At 37.4% G+C, this 13,330-nt stretch overlaps 1 protein-coding gene and 1 non-coding gene across 4 annotated transcripts in view; both read right to left on the reverse strand.

Annotated features, from left to right (window-relative positions):
- TRPC5 (transient receptor potential cation channel subfamily C member 5) overlaps positions 1 to 13,330 on the reverse strand; it is a 330,706-nt gene that overhangs the window by 92,153 nt on the left and 225,223 nt on the right. The gene's annotated exons all lie outside the window — the stretch shown is intronic.
- LOC129400692 (small nucleolar RNA SNORA9) lies at positions 6,612 to 6,743 on the reverse strand. The gene has a single exon (XR_008627879.1). It is a non-coding gene; the product is annotated as a small nucleolar RNA SNORA9 (small nucleolar RNA).

The raw sequence follows: 13,330 nt of genomic DNA on the forward strand, positions 1-13,330 counted from the left end.
CCATCTAAAGCACTGGAGCTCTGGTAGCTTGATTTAATTTTCAGGGATATTTTGTTTATTGATTTTTCATTAGTTTTCAACATCATAGAATTTCAAGAATATAGTGCAGAATTTCTTCATCACTTGATTTTAAAGGGACCAGTACCTCTCTCCTATGTCTGTCCTTTTATGTGCCAGTTTTATGATGGTTTTTAAATAATGACATTGAGTATTTAACTATGTGACAGGTAGTTTTTATTTATGCATTTCTTTAACTTTTAATGATTCTATGATTGTCACATTATTTAAACTATGCAGGAAATACAAGGACTTCAAAAGAAGTTGTCCTATACAAGGAAAATTACAAAACATTGCTTCAAGAAATAAAAGAGGACACTAGGAAATGGAGACACATAGCCCGCTCATGGATAGGGAGAATTAACATGATCAAAATGGCAATACTGCCCAAAGAACTATAAAAATGTAATGTGGTCCCTATCAGGATACCCATGGCATTTTTCAAAGAAATAGACATGAAATTCCTGAACTTCATATGGAACAATAAACCCCCACGAATAGCTAAAGCATCCTTTGAAAAATGAAGATGGGTGGCGTCACCTTCCCCAACTTCAAACTCTACTACAAAGCTATAGTAATTAAAACAGCATGGTATTGGGATAAAAACAGACCTGCAGACCAAAGGAACAGAGTTGAATATCCTGTCATAGACCCCCAAATATATGGCCACTTAATCTTTGACAAAGGAACAAGAAATGGGAAGTGGAACAAGGAAAGCCTCTTCAACAAGTGGTTCTGGGAAAACTGGATAGCTACCTGCAAAAAAGGAACTCTGACCTCTGTCTAAGGCCAGGCACAAAAGTCAGATCAAAGTGGATTAAAGACCTCAATTTCAGACATGAATATATACGGTACATAGAAGAAAATGTAGGCAGAACTCTCCATGACATTGAAGCTAAAAGCATCTTTAAGGATGAAATAGCACTGACCATGCAAGTGGAAGCAAACATAAACAAATGGAACTACATCAAACTAAGAAGCTTCTGCACTTCAAAAGAAACAGTGACCAAAATACAGAAAGATCCCAGGGAATGGGAAAGAATATTTACCCAATACCCATCTGATAAGGGATTAATATCCAGGATATACAAGACACTAGTAGAATTGCATAAGAAATAAACTTCCAACCAACCCCATCAAAAAATGGGGAGAAGAAATGAACAGAAGTTTCCTCAAAAAAGAAATGCAAATGGCCAAAAAGCACATGAAAAAATGCTCCACATCACTAGTCATCAGGGAGATTCAAATCAAAACAACAATGAGATATCATATCACACGACAGATACTGGCACATGTTCTTTTTTAAAAATTTTTAAAATTTTATTGAATCACCGTGAGATAGTACAAACTTTCATGTTTGCGTTACAATCTCACAATGGTCAAACACCCATCCCTCCACCAGTGCATATTCCCCACCACCAATATCCCGGGTATGCCCCTTCTTTCCCACCCTCCCCCTGCCTCCATGGCAGACTATATTCCCCATACTCTCTCTCTACTTTGGGGCTTGCAACACAGACACTGAGAGGTCATCATGTTTGGTCCATTATCTACTTTCGGCATGCATCTCCCATCCCAACTGGTTACTCCAGCCATCATTTTCTTAGTGATTCCCTTCTCTATTCCATCTGCCTTCTCTTCTCCGCTCATGAAGCAGTCTTCCAGCTATGGGGCAATCCCCCTGGCCCTTGTATCTACTGTCATTGGGTGTCAGCCTTATATGATGTTATTTTATATCCCACAAATGAGTGCAGTCCTTCTATGTCTGTCCTTCTCTTTCTGACTCATTTCACTTAGCATGATACTCTCCATGTCTATCCATTTATAAGCAAATTTCATAACTTCATCTCTCCTAACAGCTGCATAGTATTCCATTGTGTAGATGTACCAAAGTTTCTTTAACCACTCATCTCTTTTAGGGCACTTGGGTTGTTTCCAGATTTTGGCTATTGTGAACAATGCTGCAGTGAATATATAGGTACAGATGTCATTTCTACTGTGCTCTTTTGCATCCTCGGGATATGTTCCCAGACGTGGTATTGCGGGGTCATATGGAAACTCAATTTCTAGTTTTTGAAGGACTGTCTGTATTGTTTTCCAGAAAGGCTGGACCAGTAGACATTCCTACCAACAGTGAAAAAGCATCCCTTTTCGCCCACATCCGTGCCACCACTGGTTGCTTTTGTTCTTTTGAATGGACTGGCACACATCAGCCAAGTATCTATGCCAACTATAAAACAAAAATAGCTATATATTAAACTTCTTATTTTTTCTTAGTTGTTCTTGCTTGGTTTCCTTGTTAATATTCCACACTTTGTAGGGCAAAGACTGTGGCTTATATCTCTGAATCTGAGGGGGCATTGTAGAATGTTGCTGTTGTTACTGGCATCAAAGAATGAATTTATTTTTGCATGTTTATGTGTGTTTGTGCTTATGTGTTTATATACATGTATCTATTGTGTGTTGGTTCCTATCAGGAGGTCCCTGATAGAAATAAAATAATACATTTCTGAAGCAAGGCCTTTGGATTATAATTGAAATGTTTGGTAATTCAATGTCCTACTAAGTGACAGGAAAGCTATTGAAATGATATTGCAAATAAAATGTTAAAACTAAAGGCAGAATTCTAGTTGAAATGCCTGTAAGATGGCTATATCCCTTAACTTCCCAGATGGAAGAGGATGTTATCTATGAAAATTCCTACCATTATCAAGTAATTCAGATTAATTCAGATAGCCATTTCTTATCAATGTCTGTGAGTTTCTTCATAAAAAATTCACTTTCAAGCAGAGAGCAGATAGCTATGTTTTGCTGAGGAAAGAAGTGAAGAGCTCTCTTTTCCCTCCAGGGAAAGCATTTGCCTTTTTATTCATCTGGCAGTTTCATTGCTCATGTCTATAATTGGAGTCCTCTCATTATTGAAATGAAATACATATTTCCTTTTACTGTTACAAACATAATTCAAGAACATTTTCTTTTTTCTGCCAGTCTGTGATGGAAAGCCTATAGCATTTACATTGGGATTGCTGAGTAGGGTTGCATGTAAGACCTAACAATATAGAGGAACAAATGAATCAAGTGATCTAAATATGTGCAAAATGTCACTTCAAATACGTTATGTTTTATAAGCATATCAACGCTGTAATGGATCTGAACTACCTAGTGTTCTCTGAAACACTTGCATAACTGTGGTTGTCATATACTTTCCGAAGGAAATGAGACAATGATCTACCAAAACACTCAAATTCCTAGCTCCTCAAGGTAGAAACATTAAAAAAAATATTAAGGAACTATGATTTACAAAGTAGCTCATATTTGAGTTACAGGTATACAATGTTCCAGCACTGGTTCCACCACCAGTGTCAACTTCCACCCACCAGTGTCCCAATATTCCATTTCAACCCCACACTCCAGTCCGCCTCCTTCATAAGCATATTTCTTATTTTTGTTTTGGGGGCCATATGTGGGCGTGCTCAGGGCTTATTCCTGGCTCTGCACTCAGAGATCACTCTTGGCGTACTTGGGGGATACTATGGAATGCTGGGGTTCAAACCTGGGCAGCCGCATGCAAGGCAAACCCCCTTACTTACACTTCAGTGTTGTTGACTCTTTTACACACACATACACACACCATAGCTGTACCCCATCATTACGCCTGATGCCTCTGACCCCACCCCTGTTCTTTCCCATCTGCCTCATCTCCTCTAAATTTCTTTCCTTCCCTTTTCTTCTTTCTAGGGTGATCTAAGATTTCCCCTTTATCTTTCATCCCCTCATACTAATATTCTATAGACCACAGATAAGTTTTTAAATTTTGTTTCCATTACCCATTTAACATAACATGGGGCTAAAACTACCTCAAATTCCAAGTGGAATATATGTGCTTTTGGATATAAGTAAATTAATAAAATAATTAAAAGAAAAAGGTGATTGAAAAAATGATATCAAGACAGAGTTTTAGATTCTTCTACATGTGTAGGCTGGCTGTGGAAAGAAATGGACTGAGTTACAAGAAGCAAATAGCAGCTTGAACAGGTGATGTTTAAAAGAGGACAAGAAAAGTCAAGGAGCTACGCTTGAGAAACAGCTCAGCGGACTGAACACATGCTTTATATGTGGAACTTGGGTTTGATCACTGACACTACATGTCCCACCGCCACACTGAGTACCATTGGGAGTGTTACCTTATCAGTGCACCCATAGAAGTTCTTGATAACTACTGAGTTTGGTTCAAAACAGTGACAAAAATCATGTACCAAGATAATTTAAAGAAGGTAAGGGCTGAGAAAGCTTAATATTAAGGACAGTTTATTACTGTGGTAATATCTTTCCATTAGCATACAAATGAACATTGGATGGAATGTGAAATCCTAGACCCTGTGGTTCCTAAATCAGATTTTAAAAAGCAGATTAAATTGAGATTAGGAAGAAAGTGAGGAAGGGAAGCAAGTCTTATCCTTCAAAGACCTGCTTAAGATTGGTTCCTCCTAAATTTTCCAAAACGATTGCCATTTCTGTACTTCCTTCCTTCTCAAAATTCTTACACAAAGGAGCTATATACCCTACTACACAGAGACAAATATGTGTCTAGATTTCTAGGAGAGTTATCGTGCTGGTTGGTCTCCCTATTAGATTCTAAGCTTTATTAGGGTAGAGACCATGACCAGTGCCTCCCATAATGTCTTGAGAAAGACCTTCAAGAGTATTTGGGACTTGCTAGACTGGGAAGGATGAAATAACTCTCTAGGTCAGATTGCTCTCAATTTCAACATTATTGACATTTGGGGAGCTGATTAAGTCTATATTCAAAGAGACTATCTTGTACATTAGACTTCCTACATTGTAGGAAGTTTTGTAGTATCCTTGACCTCTCCCTAAAAATTACCAATGGCATCTTCCTCCCCATCCCACAGCTGTGATAACAAGTAGTATTTCCAGGAATTGCAAACTTTCCCAGGGGGGTGGTCGTGGTGGTGGTGATCCACTCAATTGATGCCCGAGGCTCTAGGTGAGCTACGTTTAGCTTATTTATTCCCTTGTCCTTCAGTGAAGGCAATTCAAAGCTGCCTCCCATAGAGAAGCATCAGTGTCTAATCCCAGGCCTCATAAAGAGATGTATAACCTTCCTTGGTTGTTTGTTATGAACTCTAAGCTCATTCTGTCTCTGCCTCTTTCTGGAGAGAGTGCATGGCTCAGTACTTGCATTTGAAAATTAAGTACTTATCTGATACTAACAAATTTCCCTTATGCCCCCCCAAATTAAAGCACAGTAAAGGAGATACCTAATTGCAGAAGCGACTTGGTAGTGTTACTATAGCTAAAACTTCCTCTCTACAAGGGATCAGTCATTAATTTGCTTGCAAAGTACAATTAGTAGGTAATATTGCCTTTTAAAAACTCGAATGTTTTTCTCTGTAATATTGCCAATTTTCCAGGATCCTAAGGTTCCTTGTTACAGCCTATGAATCTTCCTACTGCTCTGTGGGAAGATAAAATAAATAATTCAATATATTTTAAATAAAATATCTGTTAAAAACACTTAAGAAACCAGAAATGGTTGAATTAAAGAGCTGAGATTATTTAAATTATAGCTCATTTATCCTGGTTCTGAATGGAACATTATTGAACTAAACTTCCAAAAGGATTTTGGCCCAACAACATGCCCATGAAATAAGTATTTTTAGTATTCATTCACTTTTTACAGAGAAAGAAATGTGAGGCTTACTAAGATTAAATCATATGCCAAGGGCATATTGCTGCATGCTCACAGAGGAGAAATTGAAACCCCAATCTGGATACCTTGTCTACTGTGCTGATCTGATTGATTCATATTGTGCCGCTTCCCTCCACTTTTTCAAATGAGTAAGCTATTTCATTTTATAAAACAGAAAATTGAGGATCATAAACTCTGTCTTCTGCAGGACTTGTGAAGGATGATGTGTTATCATTGGTGATAATGGCAAGGGTAGAAACAGAAGTTAGAAAACACACCTTTTTCTTTATGTTGTGTAGGCTTTTCTATTTGCCATATTTATACTAGATAGGTCAATAATATATCAGTCAGTTTGGAAAATAAAGAAACAGAAAATAAGCATGACATTGTGTGATATTGAATTTGAGTTCTATGCTATGGATAAGTCAAAGGATGAAACCCTTTTCTTCCTTAGCGGATATTGCAGGTCATTAGCTATACTAAACTTGCCAGTAAGTTTTGAACAAGGAGTACATTATATCCCTATAGAATTTACCAAGGACAGTTAAGATCCTAAAGAACATAACGCATGTTTTGATTCAGGAAATGGGCTAGAGATTCTAGCTGCCACAAAAAATAGTGGTTTTATTAATAGTATTAACGAAGTGCTTCTGAATCAATTTGAGAATGGAAAGGAGGAAGGGTGAAGAAACAAATGACATATTCCAATATTTAACTGTGCAATTGTTGAAAATACTGAACAACTTTGGCTTCTACCTCCTATAATTAGATCATGGTGAATAAATCAGAGGACAGGGATAATTTCTTATTTCCAAACCACTACGTTTTTGTTTTGCTTAGCAGTAGTCTAAAATTTCTGTAACCTTGCTCTGTATAAAGCAGGGTAAGCCCTCAAATCTTTTCATCTTTTTCTTGCAAGCACTGTAGGAATTCACAGGGTCACTCCAGACCCAAGCATGCTGAAGGCTAAAATTTATTTTTACCTGATATGGACAGTGTATGTACATAAAAGAATTAGAGTTTTTACTGTTGCTGTTGTGGTGGTGGTGCCTGGAATCCACAGTACTGTGGATTAAACCCAGGAACTCTCACATGTAAAGCATGTGCTCCTCCACTTGATCCACCTACCTCTCCCAAGAATTAGTTACTGTATTAGAAGAATGTGATCTAGTAGCCATAATTATTCCCTACAACTCCAGGGATTCACTGTCAATAGACACAGAATTTTGCTGCATTGGAAGATCACAAACTTTCTGGTTATTTTCACCCCCGATCAACAATTTGCTAAAAAGTATTCTCATTAATTATTCTTTTCTCTTTGATTGATTCTTTTCTCTTGAGCATGGTCATAGTCCAGAGGTTTTATATAATTATAACCTTTTTAGTTACTTCCTAGCCACATACTACTGCACGCTGTAACCAGATTTTAATATATCTTTCCCCATCAAAACCATATCTCTGTTTGTTAAGAAGCATATAGAAGTGAGGAAGGACTGATCTAATTGGTCATATATTGCTTCAGTAAAGGAATATGAATATACTTAGTTGTTTACTTCATTTTCTGATATTTTAAGGGTCAGACATCAGCTGTGTAATTTGGTAACTCTAGAAAACATGTGGACCCTGGAGTCACTCAGTTCTGGGTTATAATTCTAACTACGCCAATCACTAAAAAGTTATCTCCAGCAACTGCAATTGTGTTTACATATGCATATATATGATAATGCTAACCTGTTGCTACTATATATCTTTTTTCTGACCACATGTCTTTGTTATTTCTCCCTATTTCTTCTGCATTTCTTCTGTACAGATCTCCCCCCCTTGGTTTAATTTGTAAAATGGAAAGTCTATAAGGGCAAAGTCTGTGATAAACTGTGCTTTCTTTCATAGTACCATGACCTAGAATACCTTGTACATACTAGGTGATCAATAAATATTTGTGAGTCCAAGGAGATGTCACAGACTCTAAGGTTCATGCTTGCACATAACTGACTCAGGTTTGATCCCTGTGACTATCCCTTGATCATGACAGAGTGAATGCCCAGGGGATGCCCTGGAGACCCTTCATCACCATTGGTTGTAGCTCAAACTCCTCCACCTAAAAAAGAGGGAAATAGAGATAGCACAGGGGTTAAGACACATGACTTGCATGAAGCTGATCTGGTTAATCCCCAATACCACATATGCTTTCCTGAGCACCACAAGGCATCACTTTTGAACTAAGAATCAGAATAGCCAGTAATCACTGCCAGGTATGACCTTCAAACCAAAAAAAAAGTATGTGTAGAATGAAAGAGTGAATGCTTGCTATTTCATTGGATATGTTTGTAGAGATTGGCAGAAGAGCTGACTTCAACCTCAACTATTTGATTTGACAAGGTTACTGGTTTACTTAGAAATTTTTGAGAGTGTTACCAGATATATTTATATTACACATATACAAGAAACATTCTGGAAACCAGGAAAAGAGGCCACAATGTCTGGTATTATGAATTCAGTTGTCAAAGGTACTGAGAATTTGTCTTTTTTTCCCTGGCTATGCCATTTCTTTATCCTCCTGTAAGCCTACTAGGGGTTACAGGAATCTCTGTTAAAAAGCATGCATATATATGTACATATATGTATATATATATATCTTGCACTGTTATCCTGAGTACAAAATTGTTGCCACCTCTGCAGAATGCAGCAGCGTTTGGATTGGATGCCAACAGTAGAATTATGCCAAGCATGAACTGTCTTGTTCCCTCCTGCCAAGTAAACAGCAGTTCCTTCTTTGGTGGTATACTTAAGGAAACAGTTTCCACCTTTCTTGTGTGAAAGTGGCAGTGAAAGTGTGGGAGAGTTCTCAACATGAACAGTTAGTGACTTGTTGGTAACACAGTGGAAGAGACCACTAGGATGCACTTTAAGTAGCATCATGCCTGTTTAGACTATAATTTTCCCCTCTTGCTATTTGTTTCTTTGAGGGACTAAATGGTTTCATGTGTAAAGCTAGAGCAAGGCAGAATCTGTTAGGAAGAAACAAATGATATATTACACTGAGCAGCTGGTGTATTCAAATGTTGCTTTCCTTCTTGGAGAGAACATCATTTGGGAATGGCATCATTTTCTCTGACAATCACACAGCAATTCCTCACATAAACTCAGGCTTTTAAATGACTTCATGTTTATATTACCATCAGCTGGCAAGACATTAGGTTTCAAGGCACTAGGTTAATGGCATAAGCAGGCTATGTCTCTGTCTTAACAAAGGAAGTGGAAGGCCATTCCACAAGAACTTCGAGCTTTGCAGTAAAACATTGGAGGCTATGTGATAAAAGCATGGAACTCTATTCATGGTTCTATAACATTACAGCTATTTTACTCTGGGTAGATTATTTTTGCTTCTCTGTATACCAATATATCCAAAATGAAGATAATATACTGGGTGTTATTCTACATATGCTATATATTAATTTGAAAATTTCAGTGTATATAGTATGAAAGCACTATAAAAGTATTAATGCTATAAAATTATAAGGAATTATTTATTAGTCCAGTTACTCATTCTGTAATTTTGACTACCATGTGTGTGACACGTTGTAGAGAAGGGAACCATGAAAAATAATCATCAAGGTGTTGTAGAGATAATACAGGGGTTCCTACATTTGCCTTGCATGCAGCCGGCCTTGTTTCAATCCCCATCACTAAGTGGTCTCCTGAATATTTTCAAGTGCAGTCCTGGATGAGCCTGGAGGACAACTGGGGTAGACTTGGAACATTTTATGCATGAAACCCTAATAATAAAAGTATTCGAATTATGGTGCTTCAAAAATGTGAAAATAGACATTTATGTATCTGTTTTCAAAAGAGGAGATGAAGCATACCTCTTATTGAGGAGGTGAGGTGTAAACTAAACATCTGAAGGAGGTGAAGCATTTAAACATTTAGGAATCAAAGTAAAGCAAATTCTGGTAGATCAATAATAGTGCACAATGCCTTGGGAGGAAGTGTGTCTGCAGCAAGATTACAACAGGAGAACTGATTCATAGAACTGAGTTTTGGAGGCATGTGTGTGTGTAGGGGGGAGTTGAAAGGGAGGAACACGGGAAATTTTAAGGGAGGAAGGCAGATACACCTGTGATAGGTGTGATGTTTAAATTGTGTACATGAGAAACCATCATTAGCAGTTTTGTAAATCACAGTGCCTTGAGCAATAGAAAACGCTTTAAAAAGTAGAGGAAGAGGAAGTGTGTCTGGTAAGTGAGGGATGGCAGAGGCCATGGCAGGAACAAGGATCACATAGAGAAGATGATGTAGATTTTATTACGAAGAACCTTGCAGGACATATGACCCCTGGGTTTTACTCTGTGAGAAATTCAGAGCCATTAAAGGAAGAGTGACACGACTTATATTTTTAGGCGATCACTTTGACATTTGTGTTGAAAGGAGAGTAGAATGCACAAAATAAATCTTGCTAAGAGTCTGTTGAGATGATCAGGGTGAAATATGAATGATGGTGTCTCAAAATAAAAAGTTATCCGATTATATATATGCATATATATATATTGAAGGCAAAGTTAACAGGCTGTATTGTGGATTAGCTGCAGCTTATGGGAAAGAGGCAAACTAGCAATAAAAAAATCCCCATATAATTATTATCCTATATAATTAGAAGTCTAGAGTTGTCATCCTTTTTTTTTGGCTTTTAAGGCCACACCCAGTGATGCTCAGGGCTTATTCTTAGCTTGGCACTCAGGAATTACTCTTGGTGTTACTCAAGGGACTATATGGAATGCTGGGGACCGAACTCATTCAAGGCAAATACCCTATCCGTTGTACTATCGCTCTGGCCCCTAGAGTTGCCTTTTTTTGGTGGTGGAGAAAGGTATAGGTAGAACAGGAACTGGAGGGAAAAACAATGATCCAGTTTTGGATATACTGAGTTTCAGGTATCAGAAATCAATGAGAAAGAAATCAGATATACAGATATAGAAATACAGAAAAAGGTCTGAGCTAACTAAATAAGTCTGGGAGTAATCTCCATATATACACATAACTGTGTATGTGTGTGTTACACACACATACATATATATATGCATGTAAATTTCTATATAATGTATTATATATTACCTCATATCTATATCTATATCTATCTGTATATGTATGAGATCACCAAGGAAGAGATAACAGATGAAGATGATTTTAATAGTGATCAATTATTTCAAGGACAAACAAGACAAAGGCTGTCAATTGATCATTAGATTTAGTAGTATAGAAGTCACTGGTAGTTTTTAAAGGGTATTAGGTGAAATGATATATTTCTGTGGATCAGTTTTGTTGTGTTGCCTTTTACCTGTTGTTACCTTGCAGACACACCTTCTTCTTGAGGCACTTTGCACTATCCTTGATCTACCAGAATTTTCTTTACTTTGATACCGAAATGTTTAAATGCTTCACCTCCTTCATATGTTTTGTTTACATATCACCTTCTCAATAAGAGGTATGCTTCATCGCCTCTCTTTGAAACAGATGCACACATATTTATTTTCACATTTTTGAAGCACCATAATTCGAAATAATTTTACTGTTAGGATTTCATGCATAAAATGTTTCAAGTCTATCCCTGTTATCCTCAGGGGACATTCAGGACTGCAATTGAAAATATTCAGGAGACCACTTAGTGATGGGGATTGAACCAAGGCCGGCTGCATGCAAGGCAAATGTAGGAACCCTTGTACTATCTCTATGGCTACTTGATTATTATTTTTATGGTTCCCCTCTTTACTACTGGATGTTGTCACCAAATAAAAATAAAAGGAATATTTGTAAAAAATCATATAAGGACAGCTAAATTCAGCCTTTTATCTGTGTGGCTTCCTATTATGATATTCTAAGGGTTCTCACCAGAGGACAAAGCCATGGCCTTCATGTGTTTTTCTGAGTTTCATGGTGAACGGCAATGGGATTCACTCTTTATCCATGTACTGTGAGAACTAGAGATGTGAAATCTTCAAAATGAGAGAAAACAATAAATAATAAGTTCAAGCCAAAGATTAAAACACTTTTACTTTTTTTTGGATCAACGTGGAAAGTATCATGCTAAGTGAAATGAGCCAGAAAGAGAGGGACAGACATAGAAAGATTGCACTCATCTGTGGAATAGAGAACAACAGAGTAGGAGACTAATACCCAAGAATAGTAGTATATAATACCAGGAGGTTGGCTCCATAGCTTGGAAGCTGACCTCACACGCTGGGGGAAAATCATCCCAGACAGAGAGGGGAACACCAAGTAATATGTGATTAGAGATCCTGCACGGGAAGGGAGATGGGTGCTGAAAGTGGACTAGAGACTGAACAGGATGACCACTCAATACCCCTATTTCAAACCACAACATCCAAAAGGAAAGAGATATATCAAATTGGAATGCCCCACTACAGAGGCGGGGTGGGGTGGGGGGATGGGACTGGGGGGGTGGGAGGGATACTGGGTTCATGGGTGGCGGAGAATGGACACTGGTGGAGGGATGGGCTCTTAAACATTGCATGGGGGAAAAACAAGCACGAAAATGTGTGAATCTGTAACTGTACCCTCACTGACTCACTAATTAAAAAATAAATTAATTAAAAAAATAAACACTTTTACATTTTACGTGGGTAAGTTTTATTTTCTCCCTGTTTACTCAATTTATTCTATGTCAGAAATTTTAAAAAAATTAAAAGTTGGAAATAATGAAGTACTTTATTGTTTGTTCTTGTTTTGGGGCCAAACCTGGCAGTTCTCAAGGCTTAAACCTGGCTCTGTGTTCAGCTATGACTCCTGGTGGTGCTCCAGAGACAAGAGGTGCCGGAGATCAAATCTGGGGCAACCGCATGAATGGCAAGGACCCTACCCACTCTACTGTGTCTTCAGCTCAAGATGAAGTACACTTGTGTTATTTTTATGCTCATGAATCAGTATATAGTCCTAATGTGATTTTAAATGTTTATTTATTTTTTACAATATGTTTTGCTTTTTGACTAGAGTGCCTAGTGATATTCTGTTCTAATTGCGGTTGTACGCTGGGGATAATTGTATGTAAGGCTGTATAGTGTTCTTCTTGACATCTTAACATTGTTTCTTATTTGGCAGATAATTTGGATGTCCCAAGAGTATCACTAAAGCATTACACAGTCTAAGAAAACAAAGAAGGTTGAGAAGTTGAAGAGTTGGGATCTTACTTTTCCTCTGCTACTATAATTATGTAATCTGTACAAATAACTTATATTTTGTGGATTTTCACTTCCTCACTTGCAAAATAGGAATAAACCTTTTTTTCATGGAAAATTAGAAGAATAAGTTGACACATATGAAAGTATTTTGAAGATGTAACTAGCAGAAGGAGGAAATTATAAACACTGGAACAAGTTAACAGAGAAGTTTATAGAATCTTACTTTGAGATTCTGTAATCACAAGAACTATTCATTTGGTGTACAAACAATAAGTACATTTGTAGGCATAGAAAAGAACGAAATAATCTCTGATGTTCTTTCCAAGTGGTAAAAATAAATGAATCTATTATCTTCTAAGAAGTGGTG

This window comes from Sorex araneus, chromosome X, assembly GCF_027595985.1.
Source record: "Sorex araneus isolate mSorAra2 chromosome X, mSorAra2.pri, whole genome shotgun sequence".
Taxonomy (NCBI): Eukaryota; Metazoa; Chordata; class Mammalia; order Eulipotyphla; family Soricidae; genus Sorex; species Sorex araneus.